The sequence below is a fragment of the Lolium perenne genome, chromosome 7 (assembly GCF_019359855.2).
Source record: "Lolium perenne isolate Kyuss_39 chromosome 7, Kyuss_2.0, whole genome shotgun sequence".
NCBI lineage: Eukaryota > Viridiplantae > Streptophyta > Magnoliopsida > Poales > Poaceae > Lolium > Lolium perenne.
Window position 1 is genome coordinate 231,754,248 of NC_067250.2, and position 21,578 is coordinate 231,775,825.

General features: G+C 46.3%; 1 pseudogene; it reads right to left on the reverse strand.

Moving 5' to 3' along the window:
• Positions 1 to 2,440: 2,440 nt before the first annotated feature.
• LOC139833867 (NAD(P)H-quinone oxidoreductase subunit 5, chloroplastic-like) overlaps positions 2,441 to 21,578 on the reverse strand; it is a 32,176-nt pseudogene continuing 13,038 nt past the window's right edge.

Here is a 21,578-nt window from a genome sequence, read left to right on the forward strand (position 1 = left end):
GCTAAGGTGTCAGGCCAAAAGGTGGGGGGAACATGGCTGTGGAATAGGAGTGTGCGGACACAGTCGTTGAGGGTGCGGAGGATACGCTCGGCGCGGCCGTTTTGTTGGGACGTGTATGGACAGGTTAGACGGAAAATAGTGCCGTGAGAGGAGAGTAGGGTGCGGACGGCGACATTGTCAAACTCTTTTCCGTTGTCAGTTTGTAGGGCGTGGATGGGGCGACCGAACTGGGTGGAAACATAGGCGTAGAAGGTTGTGAGAGTGGTGGCGACATCGGACTTTTTACGGAGGGGAAACGTCCACACAAAATGAGAAAAATCATCAAGAATAACTAGGTAATAAAGAAGACCAGAATTACTCGGGATTGGAGAGGTCCATACATCACTATGAATTAACTCAAAAGGAAAAGACGCAACAGTGGAAGACTGACTAAAAGGAAGACAAACGTGTTTACCAAGACGACACGCTTCACAACTATGTGAAGACTGTTTAGTAGATGAAAACGAAAAACCCCTCATTATTTGGTGAAGCGTGTTGGCACTGGGATGTCCAAGACGAGCATGCCAAAGATCAACGCCTGCAGAGAGAGCACGAGGTGCGGCGCCAGGGGTGGAAGGCGACATCACCGGATACAAATCGCCGGGGCTCTCACATCGATGGAGGACCATCCGGGTGCGGGCGTCCTTAACAGAAAAACCAAAAGCATCAAATTCAACAAATCCACGTAGTTGTCACGAGAAAGAGTTTTAACAGAGACTAAATTCTGAATAAGATGGGGAGACACAAGGACATTATTGAGAGACAGTGGTTTAGAAGTAGATGGAAAATTAGCAGAACCAATGTGAGAAATAGGAAGACCGGCGCCGTTACCGACAATGATGCGAGACTCGGTGGAAGTGGGAAAGGAATGGGAAAGGTTACCCGGGTGAGCGGCCATGTGAGACGAGGCGCCCGTGTCCATAAACCAGTTGCCGTCACCGGCGTAAGAGCCAGGTGCGGGCGCGGCGTGGTAGGCCGGGGCGTAGGACGGCGGCGTGGCGGTGAAGGCCGGGGCGTAGGGCGGTGTCGCGGTGAAGGGCACCTGGTGAGTCGGCGGGCGCGGCACCGGCATGTTGTAGGCGTGGATGAGCCCCGTCCATGGGTTGTAGGCGAAGGGGTTGCTGTCGTTGAAGACCGACGACATGATGACGCGCGCGCGGGGGATGGCGACGGCGCGGGGTTGGGGAGGGAGGCGCGGCGGCGGCTGCAGGTGCGGCGGCGGCGCGGCGTGAGGAGGGGCACATGCGGCGGCGGCACAAGGGCGGCGGCGCTAGGGTTGGAGGGTGGGGCGGCGCGCGCGGGGAGAGAGGGGCGCGGCGGCTAGGTTAGGAACGGTAGGTGTCTGATACCATGTAGAGAGGGATACAACTCACAATGTATTGATTGGGTGCATATGGCGTTACATATATAGGCCACGTCCTCGACTATATAAGGAAGAAGGCGGGCCCAATAATCAATACAAAGATATGTATCGCTATACATAACTACAGAAGATACACATCCGGAAATACAAGGATATGTATCTCAACAGAGTTGAGTGGTTCACTTCCTAAGTAGATTAGGCAAACCACTGGCTTCGATCTATTATTAGTGGTGTTCATCGGATCTCATGATGTCTGCACACGGCGAGTTTTCCATTACCTTTGTGAGCATTGTTGTATAGTGGTACATTTAGGAGAACTGAAATTTGGATGAAAATCAACATGCTTCTACATCGTCAAGAAAATGTGCTTCTAATACAATGGTACAACCAAAAAATCAGATATAATTCAAACCTAAAGTGTTACATTTATTTTAGACCCGATGCAACGCATGGGCACTTTTGCTATAAGAAAAATAAGAAAACAATTTGAAGTATTTAGTTTCACCAATAAGATATGAAGACTTGCTTCACATTTTGAATTACAAAAAAAAAAAAATCAACATTTGGAAAAACGTCGACGTTTGCTGGCTTATTTGGCAAAAGAAAATAGAGTAAGTTATAATAAATTAATTAGTCAGTTGAATATTCAGGAGCAGCAATTTAATGGTTCTATTTTTTTTTTCCTTTTTAGTAGTCTTAGATTTTGCATTTTGATGAGCCTCGTTTTGAGAAATTCATGGAATAATATATTTTCATGGAATAATGAATTAAGGATATGGGTCTACCACTTACAAGAAAAGATCTCATGATAGTCAATATGGGCCCTCAACACCCATCAATGCATGGTGTTCTTCGACTGATCGTTACTCTCGATGGTGAAGATGATATTCATTGCGAACCCAGATTAGGCTATTTACACAGAGGAACGAAAAAATCGCAGAAAATAGTAGAGTAAGTAGATAAAAAGATATGTAGAAGAAAGACGGTAGAAGAGGGTGGCAAGAGGGAAATGATAGGATAGTTTTTTCGACAAGATACTCATAAATAGCTTAAGTTAAGAAATAAAAAACAAAAAACAGATACATAACATAAAAAAGGAATAAATAAGACGAGATTCGTCCTCCTCCTACATATTTAATTTCTTCTCCTATACAAAAACTTACAAGACCCACTCCATTTGTAATTCCATCAATGATACCCTTATAGGAAAACTCCGTTAGTTTGGTTAAACCTCTTATACCGAGGGTAAAGACCCTAGTATAAATAATATCCATATAGCCGCGATTATATGACAATCTGTATATCTTTTTTTACTTGATCTAAAAATAAAAGGTATTTTTCGGACTTTCCTTATAAAAGGAATTTATTAAATCCAAATTCTGAAAAAAGAACAAGGGGATCCATATAAGATGAATGTTATCAATAAGCCAAATATAGCTAGACTTACGGAAGAAAGAAATATCATTAGTAATAAATTCATTTGAATTCATAGAAGATTTAGAACTTTCTTGAGTCAAGTTTATAGAGGGAGTTAACCACTTTGTTAATACTGTTAACTCCGCTATTCCATTATCCAGAGTTCCATTATCAAAAGAGATTCCTACAAATCGAATGAATAAAGTAAAAAAAACAGTAATATCAGAAGAGGAAATAACATAGTATTTCCCATTTCATGCGGATAAGCAAAAATGTTTTAGCCCAAAAGGACATACTAAAGTATCCTATTCTATTTCTCGTATTACCTTTAATTTTGGGTCTATTTTGTGAAAAAAGCAACTCCATTCTTTGTTGTTGATAAAATGGAATCCCTATCAACTCTTTCCGGTATCTTTTTCCCCATAAGGATATTGAATACAAGTAACCCTCTTTAGTGGTACTGTAATTTTGAAAATGAACACAGAAATACCCATCAAATGTAAGTAAATATATCCGAAACATTGTTGACCACCAAAACCCACCGACGAGTAGCGACGGGCAACACGAAGAGCCGGGAGGCTCCCAGGACTGCTGGTGGGTCCTGGTCCCTCGGGCGACGGCCCGCAAAGCTCCGGCACACACGCCCGATGCTGGTGCAAGGGCGTGCCACCTGACCTATACCTGGTCAGGAAGGTGATGGATTGCTTCGACTAGTTTCCTGCATGGCATACACGTAAACATTAAATACGAGCATCGATCGGCTCTCAGGTTGTCCTGTGAATCGGCTCAAGGAGCCGATCCACCCATGATTCGCATGAGATCTACGATAACATGGTGGTCCTGCTTGATCAAAATTAGGTTAAAACGTAATTGAGCCTGGCAGACACGAAAGATGATAATAAACCAACCCTAGACAAGGCCTAAAAACCAACGTGGAGTTGATTCCCGGAACATCCTCTCTAAGACTAGCAAACTATACCTTACGTGCTACTGGATCCTTCAACCCGTTTGCAAGGCCTAACTATGTAGATATCAAACTAATCCTTGAAGAACAAGGAGCAATCGTAACGGATCAAATCTACTAAACAATGACTAAGCAAGGTGCCACCCTTGCACCTAAGATCGGTACAAGGGTGGCTAGATATCCAGGGATAGCATAACTAATCAACTACATCGAGAAAGTACCGATGCTAACCCTAACATATCCATGATAACGGTGTTGCTCGCCATAAAAAAGGCTTCAGTACGGGCAACACATGAACAACGAATAAACAAGATTCTGCCCAGATCACAAGATGCGATCTAGGAAGCATAGCGCTTACCCGGAAGAAACCCTCGAAACAAGGGGTGGCGATGCGCCTAGATTGGTTTGTTGTGAACGTGATCGTCCTCCTTTCTCAATAACCCTAGATACATATTTATAGTCCATAGACTTCCTAACGTGGGAATAATCCCAACCGTGTACGAGTTAAACTCTACCTTTTAATCCTAACCGACACGTATCCTACTATATTTACAGATACACGGGCAATTTAGCCCACACTCTTCATACAAGGCCGATTCATGAATAATTTCTACGTATATTTGCTAAGCCCATCTCAATCACGGCCCACTTCTGATTTGGTTAAAATCTGGTGATAACACATGCCCCCCTGGTTTTGGTAATGATAATTCCAAAACCACTCTGCTTTTTCTTCGTCGGGTCATGTCGTGGCAGAGCAGAACCGTCACAGTATCCTTCATCATGATGCCTTGCCCTCTCAACTTCTCCGCTTGATCTGACAGTTTTTTTTTCTTTTTGGCACCACTTCCTCGGAAACTGCTGTGGCATTAAATCTCCACTATATCCCCTTTTATTTAACCGCGCCGAACAGTTCGCCTCTTCATCCCCTTGCTCTGTTCTAGCCATCGGCACCGAAAAAACCCCTTCTCCTGTAGCAGTGTCTTCCTCTTCCTCCTCCTCCGCCTCGTCGGGTCTTTCTTCCCAGCCCTCCTCCTCCTCATCTTCCTCCTCCCGCGAGCCCACGCCGGAGTGGGATTTGACGGCGGCGCACAACCACCGCGCCCCAGAGGAATGGGACCAGGAGGACCACAGCTCCTCCGCCTGGTCTGAGGACGACAAGTCCTTGACCAGCGGAGACGATGACCTCCAGTTCCTCGGCGACGGGGAACTGGAGGCGGAGAGCGAGGATGACTCGTTCTCCTGGGACGACTACACTTCCTCCGAGGAGGAGGAAGAAGAAGAGGACGACGACTCCCTCGAGGACTATCCGCCGGCGAAGCGCTTCCGCGCCGGATCGGATGATGACGACGACGACGACGACGAAGAGGAGGAGGCCCCCATTGAGGGCTATGGGAGCAGCGACGAGGAGCCCGCCGGCAGCAGTGCCGACGGCAGCTCCAACAGCGACGACAAGGGCAGCGACGGCCCGTAGAGCACCTACTAGTATAGGTCTAGTAGTAGTAGCAGATTGGTCAATAGACCTTTCTTTTGTTCTTCCTCCCTTGAGCAATCGGCTCTTTCTTTGTAAGAAATCCCCTCTATTAATGAAGAAAATGTTCCTCCATCGATTTTGCTTTCATATCAAATTTGCCGATTGCCAAAGTAAGTCAACGCGCAAAGAGCCGATGGCAGGGCATCGGCCTTTACCATAAAACGCGATTAAGGCCAACTAAGTTGCCTATTTACACGGTCATCTGCAACCTTCGTTTGAGAGAATAAAATCAAATCCCCCAAATTGCCGTCCAAACAGGTCCAATCCGTGTCCATGCCAACCTTAAACCTCAAACGCACAGATTCCACTCCTCAGCGAATCCAATGGGAGAGTCATCCCAATGCCACAATCTCTGGCCTGAAAATAATCTGTTAACTGTTCAATTGAGCTTGTTCCTCTAGAGTCGATGGCTACGCATCGGCTTTTTTTATATTCTGAAGTCGATGTCCGTGCATCGGCTGTACTGGTATCCGTATTTCTAAAGTCGATGTCTGTGCATCAGCTGTGATTTGTATATAATTTTTTTTACCGGCTGATTTTATGCATCGGCCCCCATATTTCACTGTCCGTCATCCCACATGCTTGGGAAATATTTCTTGAGATGTTGACCATTGACAGCTACTGGGAATTTAACACCGTCCAGCTGCTCGAGCATGTATGCATTACCCTTCAAAACCTGGTCGACTCTGTACGGACCATGCCAATTAGGAGACCATTTACCATATTCTTTATCCTTAGTCCCTAATGGCAACACAGCTTCCCATACTAGATCACCAACCTGAAACTCCTTTGGTCTCACCTTCTTATTGTATGCACGGGCTACCTTGGCTTTGTTCTCTTTAATCTTCTCCAACGACCAAAGTCTGAGTTCCGTTGAATCCTCAATAGTATCACTCATCAGGGCTGCATATTCTTCAGCTGTTAGATTATTCTGAAACGTAACACGTCTCGATCCAGCCGTAATTTCCCAAGGCAATACGGCTTCCTGCCCATAGACCAACTGGTATGGCGAAGTTTTTATAGCTCCATGGCATGACATGCGAATAGGCCCACAAAGCTTCCAACAATACCTCATGCCAACGCCTAGGGTTCTCGTCAACCTTCCTCTTAATCAACTTGATAAGGCTCTGGTTGGACGCTTCAGCTTGCCCGTTGGCTTGAGCATAGTATGGAAACGATCGGATCAGCTTAATCCCCATGTCATCGCAGAACTTTCTGAATTCCTTAGAAACAAAGACCGATCCTCCATCGGTCGTGATAGTCTGGGGAATCCCGAATCTATGAATGACATGTTCTTTCACAAAATTGATAACATCTTCCGATTTTACCTTCTTCATAGGGACGGCCTCCACCCATTTAGTGAAGTAATCTGTAATGGCCAAAATCCACTCGTGGCCTTTGCTCGATGCATGATGGATTTTACCGATCATATCCATGCCCCAACCTCGAAATGGCCAAGGCTTGATGATGGGGTTCATTGCTGATGCAGGCACCATCTGAATTTTCCCAAACATCTGACACGCTTGACACCCTTTATAGTACCTAAAGCAGTCCTCAAGCATGGTGGGCCAGTAAAACCCTGATCGCCTAATCAGCCACTTCATCTTATGAGCCGATTGGTGAGTTCCACAGGCGCCTTCATGCACCTCGTGTAAGAGCCGATTAGACTCGGCTGGTCCCAGGCATTTGAGAAGTAACCCTTCTAACGTCCTGTAGAACATATCATCTCCTATAAGGACATATTTCATGGCCTTATACCTTATCCGTTTAGGTGCCCCCCGAGCCGGATCCTTCAAGTAATTGAAGATATCGGCTCTCCAGTCATCCTGTTCCAGGAACTACACCTGAACTTCTGACCCGTCTGGTATGTCCTTGTAGCCTGACGCCATCTGTGCGAGATCGTTGGCCTCGGTATTTTGAGATCTTGGGACCCAATTGAAGTTGATGTACCGAAATTGTGCCATCAGCTCGCGGCATTCCATCCATAATGGGAAGAGTGACTCACTCTCGCACTTGTATTCGTCCGTGAGCTGGGAAATCACCAACTTAGAGTCTCCAAAAAGTTCCACCGCTTCTGCTCCGGCTTCCAAAAGCAACTCCATTCCCTTGCGTATTGCCTCATACCCAGCGGCATTGTTGGTACAAGGGGTAGATAACCTGATGGAGAAGGAATATGTTGCCCCCCGAGGCGACACGAGCAGAATGCCGATGCCACAACCATCGTCACAAGCCGATCCATCGAAGAACATAGCCCATGCACGTACAGATAGTGCTGCTATATTAGTATTGATTCGTTCAGCAATGAGATCGGCCAACGCTTGTCCCTTGACTGCTTTTGCAGGCTGATACCGGAGATCAAACTCCGATAATGCAAACATCCATTTACCGAGTCGGCCTTTTAAAACAGGGGCCGACAACATATGTTTGACGACGTCTGATTTGCATATGATGATGATTTCTGCCGTCAGAAAGATATGACGAAGCTTGGTGCAGGTGAAAAACAAGCAGAGGCACAACTTCTCGATCTCAGGATACCTCGTCTCTGCATCCAGCATCCTTCTGCTGAGGTAGAAAGCCACCTTTTCCATACCATCATAGAGTTGCACCACCACTGACGCGATGGAAGTGTCAGCTACCGATAAGTAAATGTAGAATGGTCTGTCTTGCTGAGGCGAAACCAGCACAGGCGGTGTCGATAGATACTCTTTAATCTCGTCAAACGCTTGCTGCTGCTTTGCCCCCCAGTGAAACTCGTCATCAGATTTAATTTTCACCAATCCCATAAACGGCTCAATTCATCCCGACAGATTGGAGATGAATCTTCGGACGAAGTTGATTTTGCCGATGAGGCATTGGAGTTCCTTCTTCGTGGTAGGTGGTTGCATGGTGCGCACTGCCTCCTGGCTTTTCAAGCCGATCTCGATTCCACGTTCATGAACCAAGAAACCCAAGAACTGACCGGCCGTCACCCCAAAGGCACACTTCTTTGGAATCATTCTTAGCCTGAATTTTCTGGTTCGGTCCAGGATGCGCCGCAAATCCTCCAAGTGTCCTTCTACGGAGACAGACTTGACCACCACATCATCAATGTAGATTTCCACCAATTTGCCGATCAGATCATGAAAGATGTAATTCATGGCTCTTTGGTACGTTGCACCGGCGTTCTTTAGTCCAAAAGTCATGACTACATATTCAAACAAGCCCACTGAACCTGGTACTCTGAATGCAGTCTTGTGTATATCTTCTGGAGCCATGAAAATCTGATTGTAACCGGCGTTGCCATCCATAAAACTTAAGACCTTATGACCAGCAGCTGCATTGACCAATTTCTCTGCTACCGGCATGGGATATTCATCCTTTGGAGTGGCTCTATTGAGATCTCGAAAATCTATGGCAACGCGCCATCGGCCATCCTTCTTCTGCACAGGCACTATATTGGAAATCCACTCAGCGTACCTGCACGGCCTGATGAACCCGGCGGTCAACATTTTCTCGACCTCCTTCTTGACTTCTTCTAGGATATCGGCCTTCATCTGGCGTGCACGTTGCTGGAACGGCCGAAATCCTTTCTTGAGAGGGAGCCGATGCTCAATGATGCTCCTGTCTAACCCAAGCATCTCTGTGTAATCCCATGCAAAGCAATCTGGGTATTCTTTTAGTAGAGCTATCATCTGGCTCCTGAGATGTGGATCTAGCTTTTTGCAGATAAAGGTTGGTCGTGGCTTATCCCCAGGACCAATGTCAACCTCTTCTAGCTCATCAGCCGATGTAAACCCATACCCTAGCTTTCCATCGCCTTCTAGATCGATGTTAAACACAGGTAAAACATATGGCGAGGATAGTATGGGCCGATTGCTGGAATCGGCCCCCATTCTTATTGCATTGCTCAATGAAGGTTTACATCTTGTTCGTGCTTTATTACGACTACGTGGCATGCTTGAGAAGAGATCATCACTTTTTATTTTTTGGGGCCGATCGCAGGGATCGGCCTTGCCACGTATGTCCGTTGCCTTTGCTCTTGCTATACTGTCAGGCCGGTGGATAAGACCAGCCTCACCCCATTTTTTGTCACTTCGATGCACTCACAGCCGTCCAAACTGATTCCGGAGAGCGGCTCTTGGCCTCCCGCTTCCCAAATGTTCATGCCAGCCGTTGAGATTTTGGCTGAATCATCTGCATGGACGACCTCCACTTCATCTCCATCCCACTGTATCAAGCATTGGTGCATGGTGGATGGAATGCAGCAATTAGCGTGGATCCAATCTCTCCCTAGCAGGACATCGTAGGTGCTTTTGCTGTCGACGATGAAGAATGACGTAGGGATGGTGTTTCGGCCTACAGTTAAGTCCACGTTCAGAACGCCTTGCGCCTCTGATGCTTGGCCGTTGAAGTCGTTCAGAGTGACATTGGTTTTGACCAGATCCGCGCTAGAGCGTCCCAAGCGACGTAGCGTGGAGTATGGCATTATATTGACTGCCGCTCCCGTGTCGACTAGCATCTTATTGACAGGCTGCCCGTTTATATAACCTCTTAAGTATAGGGCTCTCAGATGCCTGTAGCTCCTTTCTCGTGGTTTCTCAAAGATCACTGGCCGTGGGCCGCAGTCGAGCTGAGCTATAGGTGCCTCTTCTGTTCCTGGAGCACAAAACTCCGATGGAAGAATGAACACCATGTTCGTGCCAGCCGATGTCTCATCATCGGCTTTCTTTTGCTTTGGGCGCCACTCTTTCTTCTGTGGACGACCCTCCTCGTCCAGAGTTTGCTGAATTTTCGCGGCCAGATCAGGCCGCGCTTTCCTTAACACATGTAGGTATCGTCTCTCGGCTTCTTCTACGCTACGTAGTCGCTGAACCCTACGCTTTTGAGAATGGCTGAGTCCATCAGGGCACCACCTTGGCCGGTGGTATCTATCTTCTTTTTCATCGTCATCTTCTAACTCCTCGAGATCTTCCACCCGAGAGGACTCAGCTTGCTTGTTCCGAGATGGGAGAGGCCCTAGACGCTTGAACACTGACACGTCTCCTGCGTCCCTCTTTTTCTGTCTACACTGCGCTTGCCGATTGTAGGCAATCGGCTCATCCCTGAATCCCAGCAATGCTTGAAGAAAGGACAATCCCAGTGTCTGTCCACGTCGTCCTGCTCTCTTGACTTTTCCTTGGCACGGCGCTCATATCTTTCGTCATCTCGATCATACCGACGATGTCTCCTGTTATCCACACTAGACCGACGATCTCTTTCGTCGTCATCGTATCGTCGGCGCTGATTGTATTGACGCTCATATTTGTTGAGGAGGTGCTCGGAGAGAGGTCGCTGGTATCGCACATTCCTCACTTGCTCCTCTGTGATGTGGCACTTGTCATTACATTGGGGCCGGTCACGTGGAAAACGGCCTCCTCTTTTTCTTTGCCACGAGAGCGGCTGCTCTCGCCTTTGTCCTTACCAGGGTGGTACACAGGTCCTACTATGTTGATGCTGAACGAGAAACCTGGCTGGCACCTCCCGGGATAAGTGCACTCCACCATGTTAACGACAGGGAAGGGGTGCGTGTCAACTTTCATGGCGTACTGGCTGAAGATTAGATGGCCTTGTTCTATCGCCGCTTGGATCTGCTGACGCCACACCCTGCAGTCGCTGGTGGTATGGGTGAACGAGTTATGCCACTTGCAGTATGGCCTTCCGTTCATCTCTTGCACCGTAGGGATTTTATGGCCTTCTGGTAACTTCAGCTGCTTCTCCTTGAGTAAGAGGTCGAAAATCTGCTCAGCTTTGCTTACGTCGAAGTCAAACCCTTTTGCAGGATCTTGTGGTTTAACCCATTTGCAGGACACGGGGTTTGCCCCCCGAGTCCATTCAGCCACGGCTACCTCCTGATCTCCTGCAGAGTCTTCATCTTCTTCTGTCTCAACCAGGACTACCGAGCGCTTGAACTTGTCCTGGTACAACTCTGGGTGGCGCTGTTCATATAATGATAGTTTCTGAACCATATGCGCCAGTGAAGTGTACTCTGCTTGGGAAGCCATATCCTTGATCGGCGATGCGAGACCCACCACTGCCAGATCGACTGCCTCTTTTTCATTCATACGAGCCGAATAGCATCGGTTCCTGACGGCCCTGAAGCGCTGAATGTATTCCGATACCGTTTCTCCGCGCTTCTGTCGTACTTGTGCTAGATCGGCAATGCCAGCCTCGGAATCTTCTGAGTGATATTATATGTGGAACTGTTCTTCCATTTGCTTCCAAGTCCGGATTGAATCTGGTGGCAGCGAGGTGTACCACCCGAAAGCCGATCCTGTGAGAGATTGCGCGAAAAACCTCACACATAATGGGTCTGATGCTGAGATCATGCCCAACTGCTCCAAATATCGGCTCACATGCTCAACTGAACTAGAGCCTTCCGATCCACTAAACTTGGAGAATTCAGGGAGCCAATATTTGGGTGGTAGTGGGATCAAATCCTACTCGTTGGGGTACGGCTTGGAATAACTGATTGCCCTCCTTTTCGGCACCATGCCGAACTGGTCCCTCAAGATTGCACTGATCTGATCCATGGTGCTAGCTGCAGGAGTTGAGCTTTGATGATTCGTTGGAGTGGCATATTTAGCTAGCCACGCCTGCTTCTCGGGATCCGATCCAGAAATCCCTCCTGCTGCTCCAGAAACCCCTACTGTTGCAACCTGGTTCGTGCGCGCCCAGTTATTGCAGTCTGGCACATATGTGCACATGTATCCATGCGGGATCTCCTTAGGCGGTTCATACAAGAACTGGTAATCACTAGGATCGCCACCGATCTTGTAGACGACGTATGCCGGTGAACTCGGCAGTTCAGGTGCTGCTAGCGCGAACGACAGCGGTGGTCTGGTCTGGAACGGTATCTCTCCTTGGTGAGTCCCTAGGGCAGGTCCTGACGGAGAGTACTGATGCTTCATGATTTCCTGGACCACGCGCAGCGCAACACGCTCTAAAGCGTTCACCAGGCTCTCAGAATGGCGGTGTAGCAAATGCGCTACCATGTGATTAACCTCCTGACGTAGAGACCTGGTGCATTCTTCTGAAGGAGTAGACAGATCCACTCCATCGAGAGCGCCTTCAGCTGAGAACCCTTTCCACCTGATGCCGTGTGAGCGGGTCCTCTGAAAAGAGCCGATGAGGTCGGTTTTGAAGAGAGCTTTGATCTCGTCATACTTCTTCTTGTACTCCTCAGACAGGTCTTCGTACGTGACTGGATCTTCCGCCATCTCTGATGCGGATGTTGATGCAGTTGATGTAGAAGAAGGTCCCACCGGGCGTGCCAGAATGTGTTGACCACCAAAACCCACCGACGAGTAGCGACGGGCAACACGAAGAGCCGGGAGGCTCCCAGGACTGCTGGTGGGTCCTGGTCCCTCGGGCGACGGCCCGCAAAGCTCCGGCACGCACGTCCGATGCTGGTGCAAGGGCGTGCCACCTGACCTATACCTGGTCAGGAAGGTGATGGATTGCTTCGGCTAGTTTCCTGCATGGCATACACGTAAATATTAAATACGAGCCTCGATCGGCTCTCAGGTTGTCCTGTGAATCGGCTCAAGGAGCCGATCCACCCATGATTCGCATGAGATCTACGATAACATGGTGGTCCTTCTTGATCAAAATTAGGTTAAAACGATCTACGACGATCTAGGGTTTTCACCACATAACCGGAACGTCCTACACGTAATTGAGCCTGGCAGACACGAAAGATGATAATAAACCAACCCTAGACAAGGCCTAAAAACCAACGTGGAGTTGATTCCCGTAACATCCTCTCTAAGACTAGAAAACTATACCTTACGTGCTACTGGATCATTCAACCCGTTTGCACGGCCTAACTATGTAGATATCAAACTAATCCTTGAAGAACAAGGAGCAATCGTAACGGATCGAATCTACTAAACAATGACTAAGCAAGGTGCCACCCTTGCACCTAAGATCGGTACAAGGGTGGCTAGATATCCAGGGATAGCATAACTAATCAACTACATCGAGAAAGTACCGATGCTAACCCTAACATATCCATGATAACGGTGTTGCTCGCCATCAAAAAGGCTTCAGTACGGGCAACACATGAACAACGAATAAACAAGATTCTGCCTAGATCGCAAGATGCGATCTAGACAGCATAGCGCTTACCCGGAAGAAACCCTCGAAACAAGGGGTGGCGATGCGCCTAGATTGGTTTGTTGTGAACGTGATCGTCCTTCTTTCTCAATAACCCTAGATACATATTTATAGTCCGTAGACTTCCTAACGTGGGAATAATCCCAACTGTGTACGAGTTAAACTCTACCTTTTAATCCTAACCGACACGTATCCTACTATATTTACAGATACACGGGTAATTTAGCCCACACTCTTCATACAAGGCCGATTCATGAATAATTTCTACGTATATTTGCTAAGCCCATCTCAATCACAGCCCACTTCTGATTTGGTTAAAATCTGGTGATAACAAACATACAAAAGGTAGTTAATCCTGCAGTAAAGGAGGCTATTATTCTAGAAAAAAGGGCGAATATAACCAACTATTACTAAGAATCTCATCTTTGGACCAAAAGCAATCAAGAGGTGGAATACCACAAAGAGAAAGTGTACCCCATAAAAAAGTGGTTCTTGTAATTGGAATTTATTTTCTTAAACCACCCATAAGAACCATATTCTGACTTTTTTCTAGTGAATATCCAACAAGAGGTTCCATTGAATGAATAATGGATTCGGATCCCAAGAACAATAAAGATTTTAAATAACATGAGTGACCAAATGAAATAAAGGAGCTTGATAACAACCTATACCTAGAGCTAACATTATATAACCCAATTGAGACATTGTAGAATAGCTAAGCTTCTTTTAATATATCTTCGAGAAAGAGCTAAAGTAGCTCCTAAGAAAAGTGTTATTGTACCTACTAAAGAAATTAAAGTCATTATCAAAGGTAGAGACATGAAACAAGAAAAATCTGAGCTAGAAAAAAAAACCCGACAGCAACCATAGTTGTTGCGTGTATAAGAGCGAGCCGAAATGGGAGTGGGTCCATAGCATTTGGTAACCATATGTGAAGAGGAAATTGTGCGGATTTCGCAACTGTACCAAGGAATAATAAAAAAAGCACACAAAGTAGTAAGTAAAGAGTTAATTCCATTATTAGAAATCTAGTCATTAGCTATTTTGAACAAATCCCAAAACTCTAAACTACTTGTTATAAAAAACCCTGAAATTCATAATAATAAACCAAAAACCCCTACACGATTAGTTACAAAAGCTTTTTTGACAAGCCGCGGCGATTGGTCGTGTAAACCAAAAGCCTATCAATAAATAGGAACACATTCCCACGAGTTCCCAATTTTTTTGGTACCAAATTGGAGCTAGTAACCAATCACAACATAGAAGTAGTGAAGAAACTTATATAAAAAAATCTCAAATATCCTTCATTGCGAGACATATAACCATATCTATAAATATGAACCAAGATTCGTACAATAGTAATTAGTATTAATATAATAGAAGTAAGCGGGTCAATCAAGTATCCAAATTCCAAGGAAAAATCATTATTGACGGTCCAAGACCAGAGATATTGATAATTTGATAGCTAGAAGTTCCATTTATAGACAGTTGAATGGAGAATATCATAACTATACTTAAGAATAAAACACTAGGAAAAGCCCATGTGCGATGAAGATTTCTTGTTGATGTCGGAATAAAAAAACGCCAAACCCCATGGACATAATAACTGCAAGTGGGAGAAGAGGGTTTACCCATGCATATTGATATGTATGTTCCATAAGAAAAGAAATTGCAATTTTTACTTATATTTTCTAAGGCATCAAATTGTTTCCGTTTCAGCTTGTCACGCCGGAACTAAACAGCAAGGTTCATCTTCGACCTGCAACTACGGCTAAGATTTTTTCTAGTAGTGCCGAAAAGATCTCGAACGACTCACCAAAGCACGGAATAATACTCAATGGGAGTAGCAATTATCCATGGATGGCTCCTAACGTGTGAGCCTCATAGGCATTTGTGTTTGGTAATTTATTTTCGCAACCAATATGATTACATTCAGTACACGGGAGAATCCTGCTGCTAGCTAGCTGTTTGCTTTGCCTCTCGTGAGTAGCCTAATGCAAATATTCCATAAGTCCCATAAAACTTGTCTTATATTTGTTTAGATTTAAATATATCTACATACTAGATAGTGTCTAGATATATTTAAGTTTTGATAAATCTAAGACAACTCTGGTGGGACAGAGGGAGTCAAATACAATCTTGTGAAAAACCAACTTCAACGACGTGCGACCGCTTCACACCGCTCCTGCGCGTCGCTCCCGCGGGCGACGCCAGGGGTGAACCCTACTCGCGCGAGTCCCCGCCCTTCCTCCTCCCTCCTCCTCCGCCGCCGCCGGCGAGGGCCGCCGGGCAAAGCCCGCGCGGTGCTGGCGGCGGCGGGACCTTCTTTACCCGCTTGCAGGGCCCTGCGCGAGGCAGGCACGGTCGGCGGCGGTGCTCCTAGGGGCTTGTGGAGCTCGGTCTGGTGGCGACGGCGAGGCTTGGCGGTTCTCGGCGGAGGTGTGGGCTGGCGCAACATATGGCCGCGGGCGGCGGCGGAGGGCAGCAACAGAGGAGGCTGCTAGCGGCGCGGCCCGGGTTAGGGCCAGGCGGGACGCGTCCAGGGCTAGGAGGGCCGTGGAGGTGGCCAGCGCCGGCGGGGCTCCTCCCAGGCTGCACCGCCGCTAGTGCCAGACCTGGGCCAGGTGGGCCCAAATCCGGCGGTCCACGACAGTACGGCTGTGCGGTTCATCCTTTGTGCGGGAGGGCCGAGGTGAGGCTCTTGCTCGAGTTCGGTGGCGAGTTCTTCGATGCCGACAAAGTGTCCGGCTTGACCGGCGGCTTGGCGGCGTCGACAACGGCGCGGCTTTGTCCCCGGGCGTCGCGGCAGGGGTGCTTCTTGGCGGCGGTGCGTGGTCTAGGCCAAGGCCGTTTTGCGAGGAGTGAGGTTGCGGCGACGCCGCTCATGGTGTCTGGCTAGCATGTGGCGGTTCGATGGTGGCAAGGTTTGGACTGGCACGGTGCTGCAGGTGGATGGCGACGGCGACCTAGGCGTAGCAGTGTGGCGGCACGGCTAATGGGGCGTGATCGAGGCCTGGCAGGCGGCCGGGCCTGATTTAGGCCACATTGACCATGCCTTGGGCTGCCGTGTGCTTTGATGGCTGCTGTCAATAGTGCCTTCCTACTGTAACATCCCAAATTTTCAAACAAAGAAGAAAATGAATTTCCTTTTTCCAAAAATGAGAACCAACAATTTTTTTTATTACATCTTGTGCTATGCATAGTGCTCATGCCCAATTGTTGTGAGTTTTGCCATGATGCTTGTGTGAAGTATTTTGAAATGTTATCTAAACCCTAACCCTACCCTTTTCAAGTCGAAAGAGGAACAAATAAAAAAAAGAAAACCAAATAAGGGTGAGGCATATGTGGGCTAATGGCTATTTCTCCAATAATGGCCTATGCCCTATTTACTTTACCCAAATGGTGAAACCCTCCCTCAACCCAACCACCAACATTTGAACCCAAAACAATGATCCTTTGGATCAAAGAGAAAGCAAGATTTTTTTTTGAGAAATTGCAACAACCCTCACATATGGGCCTATGGTCATTTTTGAAATCTTTAACCTAGGCCATATAAAATTGTGCCAATGGTTTGGAAACTCTTTTAAACTCAAAAGGATACCTTTTGCATCAAAGAAACCAAAACCAAATCAAAGAAAAATCAAAAACCTAGTTACATGTGATAATGGTCACATGTGACAATTTTAACATCTTACCCACTTTGAGCCCCTGGTTTAAGAGTTTTCTAAACTAAAACCTCCCAATTCTTTGCACCTCATCCAAGACCTCATCAAGGTGAACAACTTTGGTAAAACACACCCCTTCAAATTCTTTCCCAATTTCAAATTATCATCAAGCCAAGTGGTAACATTGAAACAAAAACAAGATCTTACACATTTTGAAATGTCACAAACCAACTCAACTTTGCACACCACCACCACCATTGTGTGCCAAATATTATTCAAATCAACTCCACCAAAATTCATTTCAAATTTCTGAACTTTCTTTCTTGCGGCCATTGTGTCGAACACTTGGTGGGCAGAAACCAAATAAAACACAAACCACTATTTAAAACAGTGTTTGGCCCTAACCTGGTGACGAGGGAACACCTCGCCAATGCCTACGTATTGTAGACTTGGGTTTCGGGAAGAAGCGACGATGGAGATTCTGGGAGCGAGATTAGGCACAGACGTACCCAGCTTCAGGTCCCCTAGGTCGAGGATCCCTACGTGCTGCTAGCAATCCAGTATATGAACATATGTATGTTTACAGGGTGCCGCCATAGGCGGAGCTATGCTGTCTATGTGTTGTCTATCTGTTTTCCTCCCTCTATCGGGTGCCCTAGCTGGCTTTATATATGCAACCAGCCTAGGGTTTTACAAGAGTCCTAGTCGACTACTTCTTCGGGTTGCCTTGTTGGGCCCACTACAAGAAAAGTTGCCATGGCCGACGAAGTTGAAGTCGCGCCGTGGTTGCTGGTGTACCATGGCCGACGATTTTGGGTCTGTCCGTTGTGCATGTCAAAACGTTTTTTTTTCTCGTTTTTGAGGCCACCTAGCCCGACGAAACCGGCCAAAACGTTGCGTATGGTGGACCGGGACGTGGTGCATCTCGAATTCTCGGGTTCGCCGGCCGAGTCAACGCAAATCCGCACCGCCGAGGGATGTAGGGCCCAGATGGCAGCCTCTCTGGCATTGTTTTTTTTCTCGATCGCGCCATCTCGTTCAACGCTCTCCGATTGAGCCGTTTACGATGCAGGATCATGGGTCCCGCATGTCATCCTCTATGAACCAAAATTCTTTCTATTCTTGGATTTTTTTGACCCCCTGATTTCTGGCTACTTCCTTTTTCTTTTGATCCCTTGCCGCCTTGGAAACGTTGAGACCGCTGCTGCTAAATGGGACCCGCATGTCATCCTCTATGTACTCTAAAACTTTCTTTTCTTGGAGTTTTTATTGGCACCTCAAATTTGGTCACTTGCCTTTTTCTTTCGATCCCCTGCCGCCTCTCAAACGGTGATACCGCTGCTGCTAAATGGGACCCGCATGTCATCCTCTATGTACTATAAAACTTTTTTTTCTTGGAGTTTTTTTGGCACCTCAAATTTGGTCACTTGCCTTTTTCTTTCGATCCCCTGCCGCCTCTCAAACGGTGATACCGCTGCTGCTAAATGGGACCCGCATGTCATCCTCTATGTACTATAAAACTTTCTTTTCTTGGATTTTTTTGGCACCTCATATTTGGTCACTTACCTTTTTCTTTCGATCCTCTGCCGCCTCTCAAACGGTGAGACCGCTGCTGCTAAATGGGACCCGCATGTCATCCTCTATGTACTATAAAACTTTCTTTTCTTGAATTATTTTTGGATCCTGATATTTGGTCACTTGCCTTTTTCTTTCGATCCCGTGCAACCTCTCAAACGGTGATACCGCTGCTGCTAAATGGGACCCGCATGTCATCCTCTATGTACAATCAAGTTTCTTTTCTTGAATTATTTTTGGATCCTGATATTTGGTCACTTGCCTTTTTCTTTCGATCTCATGCCACGTTTGAAACATTGAGGAACCTGCAGGCTCATGGGACCCGCATGTCATCCTCTATGTACTATAAAAGTTCATTTTCTTGGGTTTTTTTCACCCTCTGATTTTTGGCTATTTCCTTTTTCTTTTGATCCCCTGCCGCCTTTGAAACGTTGAGGACTCTGCTGGCTCATAGGTCCCACATGTCAGCCTGTATGAACGATAAAACTTTCCTTTCTTGGAGTTTTTTTTACCTCCTAATTTCTGGCTACTTTCTTTTTTCTTTTGATCTCAAGCCGCATTTGAAACGTTGGGACCGCTGCTGCAAAATGGGACCCGCATGTCATTCTCTATGTACAATAAAGTTTCTTTTCTTGGATTATCTTTGTCTCCTGATATTTTGTCACTTGCCTTTTTCTTTCGATCTCATGCCGCCTTTGAAACGTTGAGTAAGCTGCTGGCTCATGGGTCCCGCATGTCATCCTCTACGATCAATAAAAGTTTCCTTTCTTGGAGTTATTTTTTACCCCTAATTTCTGGCTATTTGCCTTTTTCTTTTGATCTCCTGCCCCCTTTGAAACGATGAGGACGCTGTTGGCAGATCGGTCCCACATGTCATCCTCTATGAACAATAAAAGTTTCCTTTGATGGATTTATTTTGAACCCCTAATTAATTTCTGGATATTTCCTTTTTTTTCTTTGATCCCCTGTAGCCTTGGAATCGTTGAGGATGCTTCTGCCTCATGGGTCCCGCATGTCATCCTCTCAGAATGGTAAATGTTTCTTTTCTTGGATTTTTTTAACAAATGATTTTTGGCTTATTTTTTCTTTCGATCTCCTGCCGCCTTTAAAATGTTGAGGACGCTGCTGTCTCACGGGTCCCACATGTCAGCCTCTATGAACAATAAACGCTGAGGATGCTGCTGCCTCATGGGTCCCGCATGTCATCCTCTCAGAACGAAAATGTTTCTTTCCTTGGATTTTTTACCAACAGATTTTTGGTTTATTTTTTCTTTCCATCCCCTGCCGCCTTTAAAACGTTGACGACGCTGCTGGCTCATGGGTCCCCGATGTCAGCCTCCCCGTACAAGAAACATGTGATATCTTGATTATTTTGCAGACAATAAACAGTGTATTGCGCTCTGAGCTATTTCAAACGGATAAATTAAATCTTTATTTTTACATAAACAAATTTATATGTTGAATCTCCTTGTTTTTTGTTTTTGCGAAGCATAGGACTTTCCTATTTTTTTTTAGAAAAATCCGAACTTTCCTGTTTTGGAGTGGGCTGAAATTGTACGAGTCAAAAGGCCCAGCAGGATAGTTCGCAGGTCCAGATGTCCAGATGCAGCCCAATTGAAATCTTTCTTTCTTTGGATTTTTTTCACCCCCTGATTTCTGGCTACTTCATTTTTCTTTTGGTCCTGTGCCGCCTTGGAAACGTTAGGACCGCTGCTGCAAAATGGGACCCGCATGTCATCCTCTATGTACAATAAAGTTTCTTTTCTTGGATTATTTTTGGCTCCTGATATTTGGTCACTTGCCTTTTTCTTTCGATCTCATGCCGCCTTTGAAACGTTGACTAAGCTGCTGGCTCATGAGTCCCGCATGTCATCCTCTACGAACAATAAAAGTTTCCTTTCTTGGAGTTATTTTTTGACCCCTAATTTCTGGCTATTTTCCTTTTTCTTTTGATCCCCTGCCCCCTTTGAAACGATGAGGACGCTGTTGGCTGGTCGGTCCAACATGTCATCCTCTATGAACAATAAAAGTTTCCTTTAGTGGATTTATTTTTGACCCTTAATTAATTTCTGGCTATTTCCTTTTTTTCCTTTTGATCCCTTGCCGCCTTGGAATCGTTGAGGATGCTGCTGCCTCATGGGTCCCGCATGTCATCCTCTCAGAACGGTAAATATTTCTTTACTTGGATTTTGTTTACCAACTGATTTTTGGCTTATTTTTCCTTTCGATCTCCTGCCACCTTTAAAACGTTGTCGAGAGGCTGCTGACTCACGGGTCCCACATGTTAGCCTCTATAGACAATAAACGTTGAGGATGCTGCTGCCTCATGGGTCCCGCATGCCATCCTCTCAGAACGATAAATGTTTTCTGTTCTTCAATTTTTTTACCAACTGATTTTTTTTCATCCCCTACCGCCTTTGAAACGTTGACGACGCTGCTGGCTCATGGGTCCCCGATGTCAGCCTCCCCGTACAGGAAATATGTGATATCTTGATTATTTTGCAGACAATAAACAGTGTACTTCGCTCTGAGCTATTGCAAACGGATAAATTAAATATTTATTTTTCATAAAGAAACTTATGTGTTGAATGTCCTTGTTTTTTGTTTTTTGCGAAGCATAGGACTTTCCTGTTTTTTTAAGATAAATCTGACTTTCCTGTTCTGGAGTGGGCTGAAATTGTACGAGACAAAAGGCCTAGCAGGATAGTTCGAAGGCCCAGATGTCCAGATGCAGCCCAATTGAAATCTTTCTTTTCTTGGATTTTTTTCACCCCCTAAATTCTGGTTACTTCATTTTTCTTTTGGTCCTGTGCCGCCTTGGAAACGTTGAGACCGCTGCTGCAAAATGGGACCCGCATGTCATCCTCTATGTACAATAAAGTTTCTTTTCTT